Below are 13507 nucleotides of genomic sequence, written 5' to 3'. Positions count from 1 at the left end.
GACAATTTAAAACTACTAAAACTAAATTTATAACTTTCATGCTGATATCACTACACTTGTATATAAAAATCATTTTAAAATAACTCCAAGATGGTATTTTTTTTAAGCTAGGGGTCTACTCATATCGGCATATTCATTTGCCTGCCTACAAAAAATAAGGCCACAGGGCAAGAACAAACGGTGAGGGGCCAATCTGGCAAGACAAATCTCGCGCGCCGATTATTCCCTCACAAACACATGTGCCCAGACCCAGACTCCAGACGTCTGTGAATCAAGAGATAGAGAGAGTCTTATCTTGACCAGATTCAAACTAGAGATCTAGATTACCATGGAAGGCCAAGTGGGTGCGTATTTTTATCAAATACATCTAGAAATCTAGATCTACCTACAACTTTACATTATCTTATTTTAATAACTTAATCCTCTTTACTCCCTGTGGAGGGCAGCAACAAATCTCCGCCATTCCACTCTGTTAGGCATTTCGATGTCCGCCATTTTGTTTAATCTGGCCACATCCGAAATTTTTCAAGCCAACTTTTGTAATTTCGGCCATTTTCCATCCAAGTGCTTAGTTATCATGAGAGAATCGATAAATTAATGTATTCGATACGTCAAAGTGGGCTGTTTTTATATTCTATGTTTGTATGGAAAACTATTAGTTACATTTTAACATATCGATCCCAATTTTATCGAGGTATCTTAGCGAGCACGTCTCATTAAACGCAGTAACCGACCTCTTTCAATTAGTATTAATTTTAGCAAGAAAGTAAAGTATAATAAGCTAGACATTAGTTTTAAGGAGCATCCTAACCATTCTCAAGAACAAAAATAACAGTTTCATAGAGTTCTTTTCATTGGAACATGCTTAAAAAGCATTGGGAAATCTTGGGGGGGTCCCGCTGACACAATTTTTAACAGGGCGATAGGGGCCGCGAGGTTACCTATTATCGATAGAACCAAATTTCGGCATTTAAAAAAGAGATAAGTTCAGGAAACTAGATCTAGTAAATAAGTAATGCCAAACTATTTTGATGGGTGGAAATGTTGGTTTTGTGGGGCTTTTTAGCTCTTTGTAACCAGATATGGCTTCTTGCGTGAAGTGAAGGGGATCTACGCAATTTTAATAATGACGGTCCATAGACCATATGCATGAAATATAAAAAATCGCACATTTGATATTACTGTTTAACACTATTCATTGAATTGGCAAGATTTTAGCTTATAGAATGTTTTTTATGGATTAAATAAAATTTAAAGCAATGGAATTAATAGTCCCATTCATTAATAATCTTTCATATTAGTCATTTTCAATTGGGTAATAATAATAATAGGCCTAATTAAAATTTTAAATAGTAATAAATAGGCCCTTATAAATATTAGGCCCCTATAGAATAGATTTAGATCTATGTATTTTAATGAGTAATTGCTTATAAGAATCTAATAGAACTAATATTTATTGCATCAAGCTTAAATATATATAATTATGTTGTAAAATTACTTATGGATGATGTCTAAACTTTAGTTACCCCGTTTCAGGAAAAACTGATTAAGAAAATAATTACAAAGATTAAAAAAAACTGATTAAGAAAATAATTACAAAGATTAAATTGGTCATTTCTCAGATTATAGTATATTATCTTTAAAATTTAATAATAGCTAAAATATACTACTAGATCTATAGAGGCATGGAAAGTAAAATAAATGAAGTCAAAGATAAAATAGAAACATTAACACTTTACTTTAATAATGTGATCTAAAGCAACAGTAATAGATACATTTTTTTTAAAGTCAAAAAGAAAACAGAAACAGTAACACTTTGAACAATGTGACTTAATTTTATAACTTAAACTAAGCAACAGTAATTTTTTTTAAACAGTAGGTTCAGATCAGCAAATAAGGCAGCTGTCTATCCTTCGGTTGCGACACATCTCATCTAGTTTCTGTAGGCTGTCTATTGATTAACCATCCTTTGCTACTTATTAAAAGTAGCCTATAACTAATGCTACTAATATTTAGATACTTCAACATAATCCTAACCATATCATATTCCAGTATAATACACAGGTATTATTGATACAAGATTTCAGTGCCACCCCCATTAATTAGACTTTATTATATGTGATTGTCTTTTTCTCCTAGCATTTTTTTGACTTGTAAATTTCTATTCCCAACATCCTTAAGCATCTATGTGCTAAGTTTTATCTTTGTATCATCAAAAGCAACATAGATATTCAGTATGAAAAGTGACTTGTGGCAATCATAGTAGAACGGCACCGCACTCCTTAATTGGGCTTTATTAAGTTAATTATTAGTTGTTTTCCTTTTAATTAAGCTGTATTTCACTTGCATATTCCTGTTGCCTGTACTCCTTAGCACCAATATGCAAAGTTTTATCAATATATCTTTATTAACAACAGAGTTGTGCAGTTTGACAATAGACTAACGTTGCTCTCTATATAAAAACGCCATGACCCTTAATTGGTCTTAATTATTTTTGGTTTTACCTTTACTGATCTTTATTTCAATTGCATATTCCTGTTGCCTGTACTCTCTAGTATCAATATGCAAAGTTTTATCATTACATGTTAAAAAATAACAACGCTATATGAACTCAAAGAAGGACACCAAATATTTTGCAACTTTACAATAAAATATAAGCTGTTTAACATACAACTTTAAAAATTCATAAAAAAAAAACTACTGGGCCTACAGTGATAAATTTAGTGGTTTATTAAATGGCAGTTTATGGCCTTCAATATTATGTGTGTTTTATCATTCTGAGATAATTAGGCAAAATTTACCAAAATGCCTACACTCTGTCCTGGGCGAGCCACTTCAACTCGTGCCAGGTCTTGCCAGTAACCTGCACTTCTTCTATCTCTCTCCTCCATGTTCCGAGTGGTCTTCCTCTCATTGGTTTTCCAGGTGGGGTCCATTATTTCTAGATCTAGATTATCTATGTTAAGGAGTCTTCTGTTAATGCAAAGGACATGACCCAGCCATCTCCATCTCCTCATGATTTTGTACTTCAGTCTCTAAAATGTCGTTTAAAGTTTAAGCTTGTCCTTCGTGGTATGGGACTTTTGTCGTCCCTCTTTAACCACTTTAACGTGTGATTAAATCTAGGCCGTTAGATTCAACACTTCCGGGTTTGTCATTTTCGTGGCATCTCACGGCTCATGCGCTAACTAAAATGGCGACCAGTTTCGCTTTCTCTTTTCGGTAGAGGGATAAAAGTTATAAAACTATTGATTATGATGCCATCGTTAATTTTAGAAAACGGAACTAGAGCAAATTACATTGTCCGAACACTACATGGGACCGAACACTTCGTCGGTTTTTGGCTCATAGAAACTTTAATTAGCATGTCTCATGCGAAACAACGGCGCCTGCACGTAAACTGTTCATTTATGAACACTTCCGTGTCAAGTACTTCCGTTTCCTCTCTCAAGAATTATTTTTAGAAAATTTTTAACGTTGCATGGTACGCACATTTCTATTTTTACACCAGCCGGATGAAGTGACCTAGGGTTGGACTTAGGGGCAAAACTTGAACCAATCAAAGCTTAGCTAAAAGGTTACACTATAAATAGCTTCTATATATGTATGGAACATCGTAAATGTCAAGGTTAATGAGTTATTTTGTGCTTGAACAATAAAAAAGGGGTGTTCGCTAACTTTTTTGACCTTACATGGGACCGGACAGCAACACAAAAATATTATTAAATAAGAATTTAGAGCATAAAAGGGGCTGGTTATTGAAGGGAAAGGGTCAAAATAAGGTCAAGAATGCAGTGGAATGCGAAAGAGGAGGGGGAATCATGTGACCTGGCTGGCTTAGCAGCGTACTGCGCGAGCCGCAATGGCTGAATGGGATGAACTTTGGGAGTGTGGGAAAAAGGTTTTATACTATTAAAATTACCTCACAAACAATCAATAACACAATATAAATGCATATAATATATGTTTTTATTCATTAAATTGACTTTAAATTATTCTAAATGAACAAAAAGTGCTTTGTCCGATGACGGGTAAAGGTGTCCGAACACATTTGAAATTGTATTACATGTGTCCGAACACATGTTAAGACCCCCCAGTCACTATAACAAGAATAGCTAAAGTTCTATGCGTATGAATACAAAATGACACACACATTATTAAAGTAGAATGATTGCGGATAGATATGATACTTTTTTTTCCTTCCTATGTTAAGCGGTTACTGAATGAGACCGCATGGAAGTTTTAAGTTGCGTTTTTTCGCGGTGTGTGTCCGGACAGTGTAATTTGCTCTAGATCTAAAGTTCCACGCGCGGTTAAAACCCGGGTGCGGCCATCGCCTGTTTATTGCTTCGTACAATATTTGTTTTGATGTTTTATACGAAACTACCGATATCTGCTGTAAACCTGTTCATTTCTAAATATATTAGGTTGAATTATGGATTTTTTAAAATAAAATATTCTGTTATTTTAAATACACCATTAACTTCCTTACCCCTTAAGAGAACATTTGACACCACATTTAAATATCTAGCTTACTCGGTTGACGAGAAAAAAGAGAATTTGAAAATTAATCAAAAGTGGAAAATGAATGACAAAACAGCGTTCTTGGCCCTCGACCGGCATAACATGACGTCGTGGACTTGTGTACACGAGCTTTTAATTCCCGCCATGGTAATTGCGTCAGCTTAGGTAATTTACTCACCGGAAAATAACAAAAAGCAACTCGTTGATAATCAAACTAGATCTAGTTATTTTATTATTTATTAAATTCTACTCCACATGATATTCATACCAATTTAAGAAGTAATGAACACCTGCATAAATCAAATGACCATTATAAATATTTTATTTCAAATTCTAATTTTAAATAATAAATATGCTTAAAATGTTATGATAGTTTATAAATACAAATACATTTTACACTCAATTCACATTATATTGAGTCAACAGCGTGGCAGCTGAGGTTCATACTTGGTATTAGTGTCTTTTTTTTCTTTACATTAACATTTTTTTTTCATCTTGAAAACATGACGTATGTGATTATTTTTTAAAAATAAAATCTCCAAACATCGTCACTGGCGTGATTGCTTGCTTACATTTACTATACTGTGGGTGAAAAATCCACCACGGTCGCGGGTCACCGTGACTTCAGCAGGCCTATAGTACACGTCATAGAATGAACACGCGTACACGAGATGGTCGGTGTCTTCACTTCTCTCCCCCCCCCCCCCCCCCCCTTCTTCAAGCAAATTTAAAAACAGACCTACTTCTTGTCATTTTTTTTTAAAGTTCTGTCATTTTTTTAAAAGTTCACATATCAGGTATGCTAGACGGCCAGCTGTATTAAAAAAAATTTTTTTAAATAGATCTACGTCTAGCTTAAAAAAATAAATAAATAAACGCTTACAATGCCCGTAAACAGGCCGCCGAACGAGCATTTTTTAAAAATACGCAGCAATGAAAAAGGCTGGCTAACGGCCGATCAATTAAGTCTAAAAGTCGCCCGTAATTAGGCCTAGCTCTGAAAAAGGCCACTGAACGAGCATCACTGATTATATAAACGAATAGGCCACGCAGCGTTGACGAGGTTAACCACCGGTCACGAATGCAGCAACTGTCGGCCCACAGTGAAGAAAAAAAATTAATATACTAATAAAATTACTAATACAATAATAATGTCCATAATTTTACTTTTTCCGCACATGCTACAATTGAATTATAATTAAAATACTAGATTTAACAGTTCATTCCGCAAAAAGCAAAAACTAGTTGTTTCTGTGAGGTAACTAGCGTAACAATGATGTCATGATACTAAAAATAGCTGATAGAAATGTCAGCGTGTGTACCTCATCCTCGAGTGAGATTTTGGAAAAAGTAATCAAAAATACTGTAAATATACATGATAAATATATCAATTATATATTAATGTGCAGTTAGTCGAGCCGTTTTCCCTGTTAGTCGGCCGTTTTGGCGGCGGTTCAGTTTTTACGGAGAGTGCTCCACTAGAAATCCTCATTGTTTACATCCACGAATCTTGCGATTTTTTCTGGCATTCTAAGGCATATTATCCATTTTATTAGCAATTTGCATTAAAATAATGATGAGAATTTGCGATATAAACAATTTTTTCATTTGTTGTGGATGGGACCCCTAAAATAAACGTAAAAACCGTCAGAAAACGACGCGTGACGTTTCAGGGTCAGAGGTCAATCCTACCACCTAAGCAACGCGCCAGACTAAAATATATCCAGGTCAAATTCTTTTGTTTTTCTCCTTCTGGAAGTAGAGTTTTTAAAGTTTCGAGGTATGACGTCGTAGGCGATTCTAGTTCCCCGTATGAAAAACACTAGGTCCCGGATGAGATGAATAAACCAACCAATCAAAGCTTTTTATAACTAGGTTAACTATAAATAGCTTCTACAATATGTGCGGGACACTGTACATACGATAGATGAGGCTAATAAAGCAACCTGATAGGTGAATAGGGGTGGCCGCAGCTTGGGTGTCGATTTGGGTGGTTTCACCTCGCTGCGTAACCAAACGACTTGAGCTAGACTAGCCTAGTTCTAGATGCTCTACATTTCAAGCTAAGCCTAGAATCTGTATAATTTCTATTTTTAGCGCAATTTCCATTCTGGAGAATTACGTTTATTAACTCGTCTTTTCTGGGAATGAATGGATGGATGGATGTGTGTCCGCAGCTTTAAGTCGTATCTCCTCCTCAGCGAAGCAATATCGAGGACTAGTTCCAAAGCAATTATGTTAAGCAAGTTACGAGGATGAACATAGGCCATAAAAATTCCGTGTTTCTTTCATGGATTTCTCGGAAAAGCCAAAAAACCTCGAAAAAATGTAGTTTTTGGCCCATAACTCGGCAACCAGACCACTTAGCGACTTGAAACATGTACCAATCGATTCCTGCCATAATTTAGAACAATATTGCCGAAGAAAGTTTTCAAAAATATCCTTTCGTTTGGTCACAAAATTTTTTTTTAATTAATTAAAATTTGGACCGAATTAGTAGGCATTTTATGCAACCACACCACACGCGTCATCACGTTCAATGGCTGCGACGTCACGTTCGGTAGCTGGGCGTGCAATGGTTTTTAGTCATGTTACTCTATTGTAAATAAAACATGTAAAATACTGAAAAAAAATTAATAAAAAACGTTTAATAGCTAACCAATGGTTTTACTAACCCTGCTCTTGATTTACGCTACGACAGAGCTATTTTTAGATAACACAAGGAAATTGCGCTAAAATTGTCACTAGACTTTTTTTAATTACTTGTTTTTCTGTTGTTTTAAATTATTTCGATCATCTACTTCTTCTAAATCTAGTTAGTGTCTCTACATACAAGCATATCTAAGCTAATGTTACGTTATGTCTTGTCAGTGGTTGTTACGTCCCTTTGTTATGATTATTATAGTTGCGTCCCTTGAGTCGACACTGGGTCAACTTTTAATGTCGTTAATTAATTTAATTAACATGTTTAATTTGGTTTTGAAATCTATTAATTAATAATACAACCAACACGTTTAAAAGTGTAAAATATTTATTTTATTTATTATACTAGGATTAAAACGTATAAAACACGATTGTTACGCAAACCGGTTCAGGTGGCAGCAGGGAAAAAAAAGAGGGGAAAAAAATATCGCAAGTAGCACGTCACTAAAACATGAATATCTCAAATTCAATGTGTAGGAATATAAAATGATTGATACATATTAAGAGTAGAAAGGCAGAGGAATAATATAGTACGTTGGGTTTGTTTCTGTGTTAAACGGTTACAAAATAGCGCCCAATGAAAGTCGGGAATTCGCTATGTGTGACCGGTTGTGGAACTCCACTATCAGTTTCTATTTCAGTCTGTTTTTTAAGAATTCCCAGATGTACTTTTGACCTAATTCCTTTGTCTCGCAAGCGGCGCGTAAGTGAAAATAGCTCTATGAATTCTTGTCTTTTAAATCAAATAACTCTGAAATATCGCTTTCCTTGAAAACCAGCCTATGTTCCTTGAAAACTTTAAACTATTAATTTAACACACATTACAATTAACTGGTAATAATTTCTTGGGTTTATGAGATGTGTTCGTGGGGAAACGATAACCCCTCAATAATGCCATTTTATTATTATCTTGTTTGGTGAAAACGAGGCGCAGGAAAATGTGTGCCGCACAAGAATCCAATCATTTGGCTAGATTTATGACTGTTTTTTTATGTCACACCTGAAAATAGAATCTTTACGCTTCCTTCGTTGATGATCGTTTTTATTTTTTAAACATGAATTATTAGTTAGATTGCAGATTTTGTAACTTGGTATACTTACCCTTTATCAATTTTAAAAGCATAGCATGCTGATTTTAAACAAATTTAGTCATAACACACAGAAATATAAAGTTCCAGTTGCGATGTAACACACCCGGGTCACACCCCCTCAAGAAAACGCGTGTTTATTAAGCTGTTTATCTCACTTTACAACAGTAATTAAAATTAATTTTCAAATTTTTATCACTTATTGGGTAAGATTAAGCACATGTTTACTAAAAATAAAATAAAAAACAAAAGCAAATTCTGTTTTAATGAAGGTCAGGGGTCAAGTTTTTTTTTCCTTCTGTCAAGTTCAGTGGAGGGTGCCACAGACTGGCCTGACTTTGGAATTTTTTTTTCAGTAATAATGACTTTGCACAGAAAGTTAAAACATGCTAAATTAGCTTAGTTTACTAGTGTTCTAGCTATTATTGATACATTTTTAATTTAAACAATCATTCTGTAATTCTCATCAAAAAGCCTATTAAATCCTGAGAATATGTTGCGGAGATATTCTTTCAAAGCCTCAGTGGCTGTTCTCTACTTAGTTTCCACTAGCCGCCAGTAGATTTGACTGTTACATGTGAATTATCCTAATTATATGCCTAGATCTAGCTAGAGTGAAGTTCCACGCGCGGTTAAAACACCTGTTTGATGTGTTTATCGCTTTGTATATTTGTTTGGATGATTTATACGTAACTACCGATATCTGCTGTACACATGTCCATTTCTAAATATATCCAGGTCAAATTCTTTTGTTTTTCTCCTTCTGGAAGATGAGTATTTAAGTTTTGAGGTATGACGTCGTAGGCGATTCTTGTTCCCCCTAAAAAAAAACTCCCAGATTAGACGAATAAAACCAACCAATCAAAGCTTTTTATAACTAGGTTGACTATAAAAAGCTTCTACAATATGTGCGGGACACTACATACGATAGATAAAAGGTTAATGAAGCAACCTGAGAGGTGAATATGGGTGGCTGCAACTTGGGTAACGATTAGGGTGGTTTACCTACGCTACTGCATGAAAACCTTGAGTGTACATTAACCACTCACCGAAATAATGAGGTAGTACACACTTGGGTGACCGCCCATGTGTCAGGGACGTAGAGGCCCGCTCTCAGGAGCACCCCCTCCCGATTACACTACCGCATAGGCGCCGCGTAGGCCCCGTGGCTCCTTACAACTAACAGACGCCATTGTGCCAAATAACATGTTAACAATGATGCAGATTGCGTCATTCGATAAAGTGACACAAATGAACAGGATTTTTTTCCTTTAACACGTAAACAAATTATTTGACGTGTTTTAAACATCAGTGTGACTGATGCAATACGTTAGCGTTACTAATGGTGTATTATTAGAAGCTCTATCTCAATTTCTGATTGAATTGTCTAAAAGTGACTAAACTGTTTGGATTTTTTTACGGGCAAAAAGATACATCCCAGTTAATAATCTAACCTTTATAATTTTTTTGATTATTAAAATAAAACATCACATGGCCCTCAGCTCAGCGGCCCATGTGAACCTTTGGGTGGCAGAAACTGAAATTTTTGTTTGCAGCCAAATCGCACCCTACCAGGGCGCCCGGGGACACGTCTGATTCAATTTAGTGAGCGTTAGTAATGCCCCATCCTGTCCACTGTCTATCACACTGTTTAGATAGATCGTAGTCACCATAGCGCTCACCAGAACGACCAGGACGCCAAATCGCATCCTGCGGGGGGGGGGGGGGGGGGGGGGCACATGCAAAATTAAATCCCCCACACCCCCCACCTCAGAAACCTTATCGAGAGTATTCTTCAAATCTCTATAGTTTTATGACACTTGGATAAACTGCGTCGAACCACAATCGTCTTTTATCTTTATAAAGAGTATATAGAGAAAAATCGCACCATCATTTGGAGTCACCCTTTTGGAAATAAAAAATGATTGTTTACAGAACCCTTCCCTGGAGTGTTCTCATCAACTCCCTAAACTTTGATGCCGATTGCATGAACGGTGTAAAATCGCAATCAACTTTTATTTTTATATACGGTATAAAGAGAAAAAACAAATCGCGTCATGCCGGGCGCCACCCCTGCGAATTTGATTTTTTTTTTTTTTTTTCGCAGAACCCTCCCCATAAATATTCTTAGCAACATTATGTCCTGAAATTTTGGTTTATCTCCTGAAGGACTCATATAATTCTCCTGGAATTTTAGGTTCCCGTTGGTGTATGAACCCTGATAAAACTGGTCTTACCTAAACAAAATTGTATTAAAAATGAGAAGAAAAGCTGAAAGTTACGGGCAGTATCTATTTATGGAAAATCGATGATCTTTTACGGCAAAACATTTTTGGGGTAGACAGCCCTGCTTAAGATCTGCAATTTAATTTTTCTCATAATTTTTTCTATTGCAGATTGGCAGCTGATGACTTGCTGTTTTAAGATTGATGCTCATGATCTGGAGGACAGTTCCAGCATTGCCTGCTGTTGCCTTCTGCTAGATTCGCCATCACCAGATAACATGTTAGCTATTAATGTTGGGTGGAGTCTGTCTACTTGGGATGCTGGTATGACAATTATTTTTTAATCCTACTGCTGCATGGATGTTAAGTTTTTAAATCATGTATGTAGTTTTAATTAAAGGTGATTTTTTTTTTTATTTATTTTTTTTTTTTTTTTTCTTCTCATTCTTCTAGCTGCTGACTACCCATGATGTCTGCGTAGATGACCATTTACAAGCTATGCCTGTTACTAAGAGCATTTACAGCTGGGTCCTATCTGCCTTCAATGAATATTTTGCTGACAACATGGCTTTAGGTATTACTTTACTTTAGTTTACAAATGTGGCTGTCAGAGATCTTATTTTCTGCAAGATTTTTTTCTTGCCTTATTTGATCTGTGTTCATTTGGATTGATGCATGTTTAAAATAGTTTATCATAAAAAACTGGTAGATTTAATTACTCTAGTTAGAGATATTCAGGAATACATTTTAGGTGAGCCTATGTTATACAAGCAATATGCCCCCTATAAAATTTCCAGGTATTACTAGACACCTCATTAAATTTTTTTAAACTAGCCTCATTGCTTCTGTAATTCTCGGTAAACTATACTGAAATTTTTATCTGGTTTTCTTTTTTTCTCTTTGTAAATACTTTACATACTGACCATCCTAACCATTTATTTTCCCAATTTTCTTATAGGTTTATCAAATGCGTGACAAGCCAGTTGCTGTCAATATTTTTTCCAAACTTTGCATGGATTACACCTCAAGTGGTTGGTGCTATTGGATTTCTAATAGGAACATTCAGTGTTGTGTGGATCTGAGATTAACCGCTGTTTGTTGAGGGCTCATTTTCCAGCAATTGAGAAAGAAATATGTAAGGTTAACTATACCCATTCGGAAAGCTTATCCTGATAAGTGCTTAAAAATTATAAGTAACTGGAATGGTTGTGGTTTTGGTAGATTTAAATTTTCCAATGCAGCTTATATCTGTTACAATATATGACAGCCGTTTTTTGTTAAAATGTGTCCTTAGCTTAAACATAATGATTGTCCCAAGGAGCATTAAAGCAATAATGTACTTTATACTTAACACACACACACACACACACTCATTTTTTACTCTTTGCTGCCAAATCTCAATATCTAATTTAGAGCATAACATCTTATTTTTATGAATTATAAGCATTATAATCCTAACTCTTATAACAATTGTTGTGCATGCCCTCTGTCTGCTGTTACTCCTTCAGTCAGTTACTGGGTTTTCATAAGGCCATAGAAATTGTGTGAAAGTGGCCCTATCTGTAATGTGGCCGAGCTACATTCCTTTTTTAAATCGTCCTTTAAGGCGATACATACACCGCCAGGGTCAATTTTTGAAATTTCTAAATATCTTAAAATTTGATTTGTATAGTAACAACAGACCAACAAGTCTTTAAAAAAATGCACCATTGAAAAAAAAAATTTTTTTACTTTTATTGAAGAAAATATGTTAATTTTGATACAAATATTAAAATTCACAAAAAAAACTACAAAAGCAAAAGGTCTTGATAAATAGTAATATAACTTTACAAAAACATTTAACAGTATGTTTATTAAATAATTACAGCTGTTGGTGGCCATACTATGATTAGGGAAAAAATAGTTGACCAAAATATAAATTCACCCCCTAATTTTGGCCAATTTCAGTGTTTTTGACAAGAAATTCCTTTGTAAAAATGTAAAATGAAAAGACATTCAAATTTAAACATGTATTTCTGTAGACAAATGCACTACAAATAAGTATGCCAAATTTCAAGACTCCAGCTACAAAACTTAATATTGTACGGCCTGGAGCCTTCGTAAGAAAATGGAAAAACGACAAACTGAGAAAAATGCAAAAAAAACAAACTAAAACATTGTTTAAAAAATTACATTGCATAAAATCAGCAAACAGTAATGAAATATCTGTACATAAATAACAGATGAAATAAAATATGCTGCTCACACAGTATAATTTTTGATATCAATAAAAAAAAATGAATTCCATGACCCTACCCCCCCCCCCCCCCCCCCCCCCCCCCCCCCCCCCCCCCCCCCATAAAAAATGTGAGGCAAAAAAAAATTTTTTACTCTAAAAGTCACTAGAACCCCCTGCTAAGTATTGTGGACCACCTTCTATCTGAGCTAACCTATCAGATTCCCTCCTTTCAGCATCCCTAATAATCTCCCTCCTCCTTTTAACACCCTGTCTAACAGCACTCTCTGCTTTTGCAACCCTAATGTTGTCACGTCGTTGTCCCAGTTTTTCAGTCTCCCTCCCTATAGATAACCCTAACACTATCGAAAATTCCCTTGAAGCCCTGGATCCCATATTGAATTCCCCAACCCCCACCGTAACAGCTGCCTCTAGACGTGGTCTCTGAACAAATATGTGCTTAGGGCACCCTGACCAAATCAATGAATGTATGCTCTCATTCACATTTTGGGTATTCCCCTGCAGGCAACGTTGCATAAGTTCTCAGATGTAAGTTTCTCATATACCTCTTTCACATAACCTGCCACAACAGGATTCAGATAGGCTGCTGCTGTATGTTGAGCAACAGCAACACCCTTAGCCAGAGCTTTTTTGAAAAAGCACCAGGACCCTACACCATCAGGACAATCTTCATGATGTGGTTCATCATCTGTGGAGGTGCAGTGCTGAAAACCTGCCCAGATAGCTTTCTG

At 35.5% G+C, this 13507-nt stretch overlaps 1 long non-coding RNA gene across 1 annotated transcript; it reads left to right on the top strand.

The window, feature by feature from the left end:
- Positions 1–289: 289 nt before the first annotated feature.
- LOC131944390 (uncharacterized) lies at positions 290–12085 on the top strand. The gene is made up of 4 exons (XR_009387018.1): positions 290–344; positions 10712–10864; positions 10994–11114; positions 11499–12085. It is a non-coding gene; the product is annotated as an uncharacterized LOC131944390 (long non-coding RNA).
- The last annotated feature ends 1422 nt before the right edge of the window (positions 12086–13507 follow it).

Source organism: Physella acuta, unplaced genomic scaffold (genome assembly GCF_028476545.2).
Source record: "Physella acuta isolate Inbredline_101_S28 unplaced genomic scaffold, ASM2847654v3 ptg000490l, whole genome shotgun sequence".
Lineage (NCBI taxonomy): Eukaryota > Metazoa > Mollusca > Gastropoda > Physidae > Physella > Physella acuta.
This window is presented reverse-complemented; position numbering and strand designations above follow the sequence as displayed.